This window comes from Petromyzon marinus, chromosome 33 (genome assembly GCF_048934315.1).
Source record: "Petromyzon marinus isolate PM22_M1 ecotype Great Lakes invasive population chromosome 33, UKy_Petmar_22M1.pri1.0, whole genome shotgun sequence".
NCBI classification, from domain to species: Eukaryota; Metazoa; Chordata; class Hyperoartia; order Petromyzontiformes; family Petromyzontidae; genus Petromyzon; species Petromyzon marinus.
The window spans coordinates 4,837,297-4,849,902 of NC_133699.1; positions in this window are offsets into that span (position 1 = coordinate 4,837,297).

Here is a 12,606-nt window from a genome sequence, read left to right on the forward strand (position 1 = left end):
GTTCCCTACTTTAGCCCACCGGTGTGTTGAAGAGTGAATCCAACTGCAGAAGAGTGAATACAACTGTAAATGTTGTGGATTCACTCTTCAACACACTGGTGGGCTAAAGTAGTGAACTAATTGTCTTTTGTCAACGTGACACTTTTTTTCTGATTGGCCGTGTCGGGTGGTGGAGGGTTACGACACATTTATAAATAACGCGATCTAACCAAAAAACCTTTATTATGAATAATGGAAGGATGTAGTTGCCAGGATTGAGAAATGAATGACAGAGATCTAGGGAGGAACTTGGGGATTACGAAAGGGTAGCGGAGGGGACGGGAAGGTGTGGAGGGAAGAGAAAGAGAATGGGTGACAGAGAAGAGGTGATGCTTTGAGGGAGACTGCTTCATGTACAGGGAAAGTGTTGAGTCTATGGGGCAGTGTTGAGTCGATGGGGCAGTGTTGAGTCGATGGGGCAGTGTTGAGTCTGTGGGGCAGTGTTGAGTCTATGGAACAGTTTTGAGTCTGTGGGGCAGTGTTGAGTCTATGGGCAGTGTTGAGTCTATGGGCAGTGTTGAGTCTTTGGGGCAGTGTTGAGTCTATGAGCAGTGCTGATGAATGTAAAGGGGAGGTTTATTCCAGTGGAGGGGTGCAAGGAGGGAGAATGATCGAAAAACCGGATTGGGCACTGGCCGAATGAGGGACCGAGAGAGACGGAGAAGATTGGGAACGCAGAGGACGCGTGGAGGGGACACGGAAGGGGGGACGGTTGAGGAGTGCGCCAGAGGCCTTCACCAGCAGAAGAGCGATCGCGGCCGACGATGCCGACGACGACTTCCAATTGAAACTTTTATGTTGCCAACAGTCGCTCGCTCGTCGTGCTACACGGCCAAGTCGCAGACCCGCCCTACCCCCCCAGTGGGCGACGCGTACCTCTCGTACCTCTCGAAGGGGCGCGTAGCAAACGGTCCCGCAGTCCGCGCTTATCTTTTATTTACGAATTTTCATTTATAGACGGAAACGCGCCGTCGCCTGCGCACGTGGCGCACAGGGAGCGCGCGCGCCGGAAGAGCCGCTGGTGATTTGTCCCGGAACAGAGAGTGACTTCAGCAAATTCGGTGCTCGAGAGTCGTACGTTGTCTCGAGTTGAACATTGAGGGCAGCGACGTGGAGGGGTGACCGAGTTCGATTCCCGTTTGCGTATTCAGTGATCAAACAGTTATGCGCACGATACGGACATAGGGGAAAGGCGCAGCCCTGCAACGGCTCGCTCACGCCACTGCTGGCGGAAGGCCATCCCACTCTCGGAGGCTCTACAAATGAGAGCCCCCCCTTGAGAGGATGGTTTTGTCCGCTGTTTGATGCTCACGTTTTATTATTACACGTTTTTATTTGTTGTTATTGTCGTATCCTCAAAATTTGTAACTCAATTTTAACCCACTTCCCAATGTGGTATCGACTGTAAACTTGGTATACTTATGTCATACTGATGACAATACTATATTCTATCATTAAAAATAAATACAAATATTTTTAAACATTCTTTTTTAGATGTTATGTTTCGGCTTGGGTCTAATTGTCCACGCTCAACTGACGTTGGTTGTAAATCACCACGGTCCCCTTACGTTGTGGCAAGCTTCGGGGCCACTTCCTGGAGTCGTGGAGTTTTGCCATCACAAGTACGGTACATTTCATGAAAGCGTGTTTTTTTTCAAGTATTTTTAAAATATCACTTATTCAGGTGGGACCCGCATCCACCAACGTTTGGACAATTCCGTCTCGCGTAAAATTCGGGGGCGCGCCAAAATTTTTCGCCTTGCAGCGGTGGCTTCTGCGCGTGGCTGCCCGTGCAAGCCAGCTCTGCGGAGGCAGCAAGGGTTGGCGTATCGCACGCAGATCTTGTACAACCGTTTGAAGCAAGCCTCACTGCCGATGCGCGGCACTTTCACGGATGCCGAAACCGATCCGGAGTGTTTTTTTTTCTGGAATTAAAACAATGCCCGCTGAAATGAAATGGAATTGTTGGTAAAAAATAAATAAAACAAGTTTCGGCCAGTCGCGGCTGTGGATGGCTGAACCTTTTACATGCACGAATCTAAAAATCACAGATCCATAACACAACCAACGATTTGATGTATGTATTGAGTCCCTGCTGTTGTTGTTGTGCTTGGGTCGGGTGGTGTAATATGTCACATGTCGTTGGACCTTTAACGACTCTTAACTAACATGGGTGGTGTTCGACAAGGGTGCAGGCAGTGCAACTGCACTGGGGAACCACGAGCCGGAAGGACTCAGGTTATAGATTACGAAGAGGAGGGGGATTCATTGAACTGGGAAGGGGATGCGGGGCATTTATTTGTTTATAGATTTTTCCCAGTCAAGGCCCACTGAGCTATTTAGCTCTTTTTCAGAAGGTACATGGTCACAAATGATTGCTCAACGAAGTGTCGGCCTATCGCGTGGACATTCATCGCAGCAAAATACTGTTAACGCGTGTTTCTAAATTCGTTGCACCAGGGCCCATGCAGTTTCCTATCTCGGGATTTTATAAGATAGACCCATGAAGTTGCCTATTTCTGGATGGGGCATCGGGTACACGCACACTGTGGAAAGTCCGCGAGCATCGATGTTCTTCGCCTGGACAGACTTTACGAGGGCATGTCAGGGCAGCACATGTACCCTCACTGGCTGTGCGTGCACGTGTGTGCCTGTGTGCGTGCGTGCGTGTCTCTGTGAAGCGGTAGTGTTGTGGTGAGCGCGCTGCGCGACGAACCCGGCCACCCGAGTTCGATTCTCGCTCACGACCAAAAACGGCGGTAAACATTTCTGCCGGCCCTGGGACTCCCCTAGGTCGACCCAGCTCTTAAATTATTACCTGCTGTATAAAATGTCGGCACGGAGGAGTCAAAGGTGGCCGTGCGGTGGTGCTGGATACCCAACTGCCACGTTTGCCGTGCTGGTATCGATAGGCGTTCACGAAACAGCACTTTAGCCTCAACAGCCTACCTAGCATCTACTGGACATCTGTGAAAAAGAGCTTCTTAGCTCATCGGATTTCACAAGGATAAATAAAGATTATGATTCAAAGTCTGTTAAAGGCTATACGGGGGGAGAGGGGGATATTTGTCTTTTATGTGTGTGTGTGTGTGTTCCTATGAGCTGCCACACCGGGCACACACTTGGAGAGAAATTCTTTCCTAGCGCGGCTGCGGACAGCTGTGGAAGGCATCCAAAGCGGTGCCCCCCACCGCCCCCACCCCGGGGTTATGCGAAGCTCGTGCCAATCATTATCCCGGGAAGGTTGAAGCTGATGAACTCATTTTACACTTCGCACGCACGCAGGCACGCACGCAATATCGCCGGGGCATGCCGTTCACACGCCGCCCGCACGGAGCGTGCCACCTGTTTCCCCCCGGTGAATGTACCAACAAAACTTGTTTTTGTTTTATGGGTGGGCAATTTAATCATTTGGCGGGACCCCGGAGTCCCGCAAAAATCAGGTCAATTATTATTATTTTTCAGTCCGCCCACTCGTGATCCTGACAGCAATGCGCCGCCCGCCCAGACTCTTGCCAACAAGCGCCAGCAGCAGCAGCAGCAGGCGGCGATCAACACGATGGGCGCCACCCCACCGGCCAAACGCAAGCCCCGGGGGGCGTCCGCCGCAGTCGCGCGCGGCGACGACGCCCTCCGGTCAGCCGTCGATCCTCAGCTCCTTTGCCAAGGCGAGCCCCGCCCACCAGGCAGTGAATTTAACGTGTTTATGTAATTTTTCAACTTTTTACGAAACTTAGTGCTCCGAGTAGCTCTCGACGAGGCCAATCGATTGACACTAGTTTTGTTGTCGGTAAGGCAAGACTCGTGTCGCTACGCGGGTTTTCCCACCCCGGGGTAGTGATGGGACCCCGGGGTCCCGCCAATTGCTTCGATTGTTGTTCGCGAGGTACTCATTTGAGGCTGAGTCAATCTAGGAGAGGTCGATGGACCTGTTCAGATATTCGCAATCCATGTTAGCCAACTCCTGGAATCAAACTCCGGTCGCTGGATTTGTAGCACAGCCTGCTAACCACTACACTACCGCTCCCCGAAACTATTAACAGCAACAAAAGTTGCCGTTCGCCACTAAGTTGTGGTATGTATGTTGTACGTATGTTGGACTTCTTTCGCACCGTACGTAGCCAACCGTGCTAATCGGAGGTGCCGTCACCTCGATGCCTGCGCTCGGCTATGTGCACTTTAAGACCACGTGCAATGCCGAAGGCTCGCGGACAGGAGGTCAAGGGACAGAACCTCGAGCCATGGGTTGACTGAGATGACTAAATATACCCCACCTGTGCTCCCCACTGTGCCAACTTGCTGCGTTTTATCCGCCGGCACTCAGATCGTTGTTGTGAGCGTTGCCCCTCTGTCCTCCGTTGTTGTTGGAGGGCGATTGCCTCTCCAACTATCCAGTTGCGTCCTTCACGAGCCTCCTCCGTAGAGGTCGATCTGGACACCGCTGGTACCGGTCATCCTATACCGCATTAGTCCATCTCTTCTCTCGCCCGTGCCACACCCGTTTAGCCTCCTCTATTCGGCCAAACAAAAGCTGCTTGGGCATGCGGTGACTGGGCATGCGGGCTACATCATCCAGCCAACACAGCCTCGCCTGCCTGAGGAGCTCACCGATGGGAGGGTGTCCAGATCTTTCAAGGATCTGACTGGCAACCACCACCCGTCGGTGGTGGCCAGTGGGTAAGACTGTGGTGTGCTGTGAGCAATGCCACTTGGGGGGGGGGGGTGCTGATAATAATGAGCTGCTCCTCTTGTGGCGCTCGCAGCCACAACAGCGGTCAACGGGGGGCTCTGAATGGGTTCGAGAGGCTCTTGAGCTCACAGACCCCCAGACAACCACCACCAAATACAGGAGCGCTTTCTTGTAAGGGCACACAGTGTACACGCTATACAGTTACATGGAGCAAATTACGTTCAGTCGCATTGCTGAACACTGAGTCTCACCCACCCATATCGCATTGCAATCAAGTGCAGTTCAACCTCTGGCTCACGGCCACTTCAAAAGAGAGTAATAGCGTTGAGGTGGCCGGGTGGCTCAGAGGTCAGCACGCTGAGCTGCCACTGCTGAGGTCCTGGGTTTGACTCCAGGTCTGTGTTGAAACCGGATTCTCAAGTGTGGTTAGTTGATGGCCTCAGCCTTCTCACACAAAAAAACTCTCATCCCATGTTTGGCTAAATTGCAGCTTCTTAGATATAACAAAATACCGATGCAACTGCCATGTGCCAAACCTGACAGTGAGCAGCAAGGGTGGGTGGGTGGGAAAGTGCTGCCCCGCCCCCTGCCCCTACTTTTGGTGACCAGAGGTCACTTCGAGGAATGTCAGCAGTAGTTCTGCGTTGTCCACTTCAGTGGGACCGTTCTCTGGCACGCCACGATGCAATTGCTCCGCGAGTGTCCTGAGCCCGTTTCTTCGTCTCGTTGCGTGGTTCCGCTTGCTCAGACCAGGATGAACATTTTCTGGAATTCGACGTCAAATCTATTTAAGGAAAAAAAGGAAATGGCATTGCCTCGAGGCTCTGCAACCTTGACTTTCCCCTGCCATCCAGTGGCCTTTAAGCGCTGCCAATATTATAATTCGTGGTTTGATGGAATTGGTACAACGATAAATTACGATAGTCAACGTATGCCGGCAGGGTTGTTTTATTTATAGCAACGTGAAACGCACCTCTGGCCCCTTGTTAGTGAAGTATGGTCGAATTTCCCCTGTGGCTGACACAGCATGGAAGAGGGCTTCATCCAGCATTGTTGTTGTTGAATATAAATACGATGTAATTAATGCCCATTGTCTTTTAAGTGAGCTGAGGATTGCCACCACTGGAGATCTAATACCGCATGCACTGTACCTTCACTATTTGATTCGGATTCAAAAGGCATTCTCTTGCCCTTGCTGGCCCCCCTGTGGACATTTAAGGTGCCTTGCAAAACGAGTCTTTATTTTAGAACAGAGATTGGAAGGCAGAGCTGCGGTGTCTTAAGCTGAAGCTTAAAAAGCGCCCCCCCCCCCACCAGCCACCCAACCAACCATAACTACCTTCCCCCCAAAATGAGATAAATGTATCTGGAAAGTGTCCACAGGTGGGTCCGGGATCGGAGCGCTGAGCTGGCGTCGCCGAGACCCTGGTTTCGAAGACGGGTGGTCTCGGTCACTTGTGGTGAGTCGAGCTTATCGAGTGCAGCGAGTTGGTGATGGTTTCAGTCCACTCGTCGGTGATTGATTTCAGGAGGTCGTCGTTAATTTCGGCGTTTCACTTCGCGCGTGTCCCGTTCCGTCTTTTTGACCGGGGTCTTCTCTACGGGGTTCACACGCGCACACAAAGATAAATATCTCCCCCCCCCCCTTCCCCGCGTACCCTCTAACAGACTGTTGGTGGCCTGTGTTATTAGCGAGCACCTACGAAGCCCGGCACGGCTACGCGAGGGGGTGTGGTGTCATCAGAACCACGTGCGGCCGCTTTCGTCTCCCCGACGACGCTCATGATGTGTCCACACCGCATCAGGTACAACACTCGTTTAAGGCTGAATCGAACCTTGTGAGCGGGAATGAAACTCGGGTCGCCGGGTTCGTAGCGCAGTGCATTAACCACTGCCCCACGGTTCAGCGCACACACCAAGACAAAAATCCCCCTGTAGAGCCTTAACCGACTTTTGGGGGCAAGTGTTGTGAGCGAGTAGCACCTATCAAGACCAGAACGGCAAGCGACGGGATGGGTGGCCAGCATCACGCCCGGCCAACTTTGTCTCCCTCGAGGCGATGTTTAAACACCGCACCATCTGCTCATTCGATGCTGAGTCGACCTAGGGGAGGCCCAGGGATCGGCTCATACAATAGTCACTGGGTGTTGGCCGTGCGCGCGGAAACGAACTCGGGTCGCCGGGTTCGTCGCGCAGCGCGCTAACCACTGCGCCACCGCTCCCCCCACACACACTCATTCCTGGCACGTGCCAGACACGGCTCGCGCGTGCACGCGCGCGCTCTGTGCCAGCGGCGCTGCGAGGCGGAGCGGCGTGAGGGGAGGGCGAGGAGGAGGAGGAGGGGGAGGGGCTGGTGATGTAACCGGGTTTGGGCAAAGAGTGAGGAGCGTTGTGCGGGCGCGCGCGCGCTAACTTGGCGATTTGGGATCACATGACAGGAAAGGACTAACGAGAGCGATGCAAGCGACTAGCGAGGACGTGGTCGCTGTTCGCCTCTGACCGCAAATTCGGTGTAGCGTGCGTCTGCCTCGTGTGGTAGGGGGCCGTCCATAAATGACGTCACGCGATTTTGGACGATTTTTGACCCCCCCCCGCCTCGTCACACGGAGTCACAAAAAGTTAGACCCCCCCTCAAATATGACGTCACAAAGCTCTACCCCCCCCCATATCATATTTCCATTTTTAAAATGAAACATGCTTCAAATCGCTTGAAACTATTGTCATTGTAGTGCGTATTTAATGTGGCGCTGCACTCTGACGTTGTCGGAGTGTTGTTATAACAATTATATATTTTGATTTAAAGCTTTCGTGACTGCAGTGATGCATATTCTTGGTTCTTTCGGTAAAGTCACGTTGAAGGGAAACAATAAAATAATAAAATATATATAAAACAATAAAATTCTCACGACGTTTCGACTGCAACACAAGCAGTCATCATCAGGCGTGAAACCCAACGGCAAGAACATTTGAAAGAAGTGGCGGTTTGTATTTATTTATTTTTAAACGTTAGCACCACGGATAGCGATTTGACAGTTTGTTTAGATGGACGAGTCCATCTATGTTCGGAAAAGAGGAGGGGGGAGACGAAAACTTAATGTATGCTGTCTGAAAGCCACCGTAAGCGTGAACAATCAATTAAGACCCGAAATGGTTTATCAAATCCTTCCAATGATTGCTAAGCCAGAATCCATCTTCTCGTTGGTTTTCACACCTGATGATGACTCCTTGTGTTGCAGTCGAAACGTCGTGAGAATTTTCTTGTTTTATATATATTTTATTATTTTATTGTTTCCCTTCAACGTGACTTTACCGAAAGAACCAAGAATATGAATTTTATATTTATTTAAAGTTGCGCATTTTTATGTGACGTCACATTTCTCACCCCCCCCCCTCGTCACAAATGTCTGACCCCCACCCCCCTAGGTACGTGACGTCATTTATGGACTGCCCCTAGTGTGTGCGTGTCGATGTCTGTAGGGTAGCGGCAGTGTAGCGGTTAGCGCGCCGAGCTACGAACTCGGCGACCCGAGTTCGAGTCCCGTTCACGGTCAAAGGCCGATGACGATTATCTGAACCGCTCCCGAGTCTCCCCCTATGTCTACTCAGCCTCAAACGAGTACCTGGCGCGGTGCGTAAAAATCACCGCTGGAGAGACGCAAAGGCGGTCGAGCGTCATGCTGGCCACCCGCACCCCCTCGCGTGCCGTGGCGGCCTTCATAGGTGCTGCAACTCGCGGGTACCACTTGCACCAAACAGTCTGTTAAAAAAAACCTGTACGGGGCGGGGGGATTGTGCATCTTTCTCAGTGAGCGTGCATCCGCATGTGCGTCCTTGCTTCGTACACCCACCAGCCAGGGTCTATCTACTGCTGCCGCATGGAGGGCCGTCCACAATCCCCTCGCCGTGTCCCACTCCCGGACAACGATCAGCCGTCTGTCCCTGCGCGCGAGCTGATTATCTCTCCACCCCCACATCCGCGCGCGTGCACTCTCCCGCGCGCGTGCACTCTCCCGCGCGCGTGCACTCTCCCGCGCGCGTGCACTCTCCCGCGCGCGTGCACTCTCCCGCGCGCGTGCACTCTCCCGCGCGCGTGCACTCTCCCGCGCGCGTGCACTATCTAGCAAGCCGCACAGTGACACTTCTGAGACGTTGGCTTCGGAGATTGCATTTCTCTATCCGCAGGAACACCAATCGCGCTCTGTTTTGTTTGCATAAATCCACAGAGGGAATTGATTTCATGGGGGGGTTGTTCTCCCCCCCCCCCCCCAGGTCGCCGAGTTACGCGCGTACTGCAATCTGCCGTGATCAGTGCATGGATAACTCTTGCTCCGGGAGTTGAAGCTTCGGCCCCTGCATGGGATAACAGCTGTGAGCTTACAGATACAACTTCAACTCGTTTCATGCATACGTAATGTAATGCACAAGAGGTTAAAGATCCTCCCCGTGGAGCATAAAACAAACTGTTGGGGGTGAAAGTGCCGTCAGCGAGCAACCTACGAAGGCCGGTACGGTACACGGGGGGAGGGGGGTGGTCGGCACCACGCCCAGCCGCCTTTGTCTCCACTAATGCGATGTTTATACACACCACACCAGGTATACTCGTTTAACGCTGAGTCGACCTAGGAGGGGGCCCAGGACCGGTTCAGATATCCGTCACTGATGTTGGCTGTGAGCATGGATCGGACTCGCTGGGTTTGAAGCGCGGTGCGCTAACCACGGCTCACCGCTCCCCACCATTGCGTATCAACACTCGTGCTGAGCTCCATGCAATGACATGCATGCTAACAGGTGTGGTGGTCACTCTGTAAACACACACACGCTACACAGTACCTACCAGAGCGGGGTCATTGATAACCCTGACCAAGACCCCGCCTGAGGGGTGGAGGCTGTGGAGTGTGTGTGTTGTGAGTGTGTGTTGTGAGTGTGTGTGTGTTGTGAGTGTGTGTGTGTGATCCCCCAGAACCCTGCCCCTAGGCAGAAAGCGGGATAAACAAACACAGTTCGGTTGGACTACCTGTGGCCAGAACCCCTCCTGAGGGGAGGCGGCTGTGGAGGATCTGTGATCCCTCAGAATCCTGCCCCTCGGTGGGGAATCGTATAAAAGGCAGGCTCCTGAGAGCAGAGCTCAGTTCGCCTCAAGCCGAAGTCGAGGAGCCACCTGGAGACGAGACCCTGGACCCCAAGCCCCGACGTCCTTCTAAGGGCCAGGGCTCAGTGCGGTTCCAGAGGTCGAGAGGCTAGGACCCTGAGGTTCCCTCAGCCCGACGTCCTTCTGAGGGCCGGGTCTGGACGGGCCAGTGGTCAGAGACCCACCGGTCAGAGACCCACCGGTGCCAGCGGTGGGTCAGCCTCCTTAGCTCCAGCCAGCCGGAGGGCTATAGGAGTAGGTCAGTGGCTAGGATAGATAGCCCGGAGGCTGTACTTCCACAGGTTGTGGGTGGAAGGGGCCATTACCCCTTTATGTTAAGTCCTAGTGAGTGTTGTTAAAGATATAAATAAAACGTATTGCTTCCTACTACGACTCCGTCTGCACACACGACTACTACACAGGCATGCGGGCATGCACATGTTGACATGCATAGATCCATCATGATGTGTACTCGGCTGACATGTGAAGCGTGGAATGCTTGCTGACAGCAGGTCACAGGATAGATCCAGGATAGATCCAGTTGTTATGGGCTAACTGACAAGACGTGTTTCTGTATGTCAATGTGTTTGGTAAATCCATGACACCTACTCTTTGGTTCTGTTCGGTAAAGTCACGCAGGTTGTTTTATTTTTTACCTACGTGACTTTACCGAATATAACCAAAGAGTATGGATCCTTGCAGTCACGAAAGCTTGAAATCTAGAACCCATGACACCTGTTGAGTTAACCCATGGTAACTGTTAGCATGTCACTATGTCAGTGAATGCATGACACCTGGGTTAACTGTCAGTATTGTCAAGTTAATGCAGGGTAACTGTTAGCATATCACTATCTTAGTTAATCCATGACACGTGGGTTAACTGTGAGCGTGTCGAGTTAACCCATATAATCCACAGTAGCACTTGCGCACAATCCGATTTCATCGCTACGTCTCCCTGGTGGTTGTCGTCCTCTGGGGCATGTTCCCTCCTTTAGCCGCCGCTCCATCGTCAGTCTCAACCTCGGGCCATCATTTAGCAGCTTTTGGCTCGGCCATCGAACAAAGGCGGTTCACTGCATCGCCCGCTTTCAGATGCGCTTCTGCGGCCGTCCGGAACGCTCTTGCTTCCGATATTAGGAAGCCACTGGAGCTGTGCAACTTTAAAATCTAGATCGAAAACAATATTACGTCGTGTTTTAGTTTGTTGTCTTTCTCCCGCACCTCCGATGACCACGTTTGGCTAAGTACGGTGCAAAAGAAGTTCTACATACCGTGCGTCCGTTCCAGATAAATGCCCTGCATGCCCAAGAAACCACCTGCAGTACTGTCCTGTGCAAGGGCGCTTTCGGTCGATGAGATGTCTCTCATTTGCATGCGTTCTCTGATCCGTGTGTGTCCCTCTTCCCACATCTCGGTATAATTCCATTCGTGAATCTCTCATCCATTTGCTCTTTGTGCCATCGTCACTTTTCTCCTCCGGCTTTTTCTTCTTTGCCCGAGTCCGTGTGCTCGGCGAAACCGTTGAGACATTTTTGTTTTTATTTTGGGAGTTTTGGGAAAATACAAAATGAAAAAAAAATCAAAGGACGAATGCAACGCGCGGCCGTCAAGTCTCGTGATATGAATCAATAATGTCCTGCTTATGCAATGTTACATTAGCTGTGCTCGCATCCAATGCGTGCTTCTGTTTGCATGTGTGTTGAACTTTTTGTTCGCACCGTACGTGAGCAACCGCGCTCATCGGAGGTACAGGTGGAAGGACAAAAAAAACTAATCGCAAAAAGCAGTCCTGAAGAAATTAGTTTTCTGTCTCGCTGCCACTCACCTGATGCCACTCACCCACTCGCCAGATGCTCGCAACTCACCGTGCACCACGCACACACTCACGAGATGCCCACTACTGCATCGCACCCAGCCGTACACCATTCAGATGATCGCTCTCGCCAGACACTCACCCTTGCCAGCAGACACTGGCACCCCGCCCCCTCCCCCAGACACTCGCGACTAACAATGAGACGAGGCCCAGCCCCCGTTGATTTGCCCCATTGTCGCGACAGGGGCATCTGGGCCGGCCTTTCTTTGCCAAAACATCGGACGAAGGGCACGGCACATTGGTACACGTAGGACTTAAGGCTCTTGGATGTGGCAACAACGCGGATACGTTGTGATCAAACTCGGACAAAAGACACTGATCATCCCCCCTTGCTTCCTCCCTGCGGCTGTTCCCTCCGCGTACCAACAGATCGAAGCATTGTTCACAGTTGATACTTCCCCGCGAAGCGCGCGCGGCCTTCTGTCAGCAGACAACGCCAGCGGCACTGGGCCGGTTTCGACACGCGGGGTTCTCACCAGCAGTCAGACCAAACTAATCTTGGTTATACTTACGGGGACATGGCTGTTAGCGGGACCCTGTTAATGAGATCTTCACTCAAAACTGCTCTAGATGAGTTGTACACCCCTAGCTGCCACTGCTATTCAGTGGCCTAAAATATGGCTCTAGGGTTTGGTGTTACATGTTATTTATATAGTTTATTGTTAAAAATTCGGTCACAGTCCCTATGGTCACTGTTACATTGAATTTATGGCTTTTGTTTTGGTGATTTCGAAACGTGTTTTTGGTTTGGCCATGTTTTTGTTTATTGTAGTACGGAGTTAGACTGATGGCCTTAATCTTAGTTGTATTGTGGTTGTTGTTGTTTGACTTGCATCCCACTGGGATTTTTGCACACAGCGTTGGTGTACGGTGCTA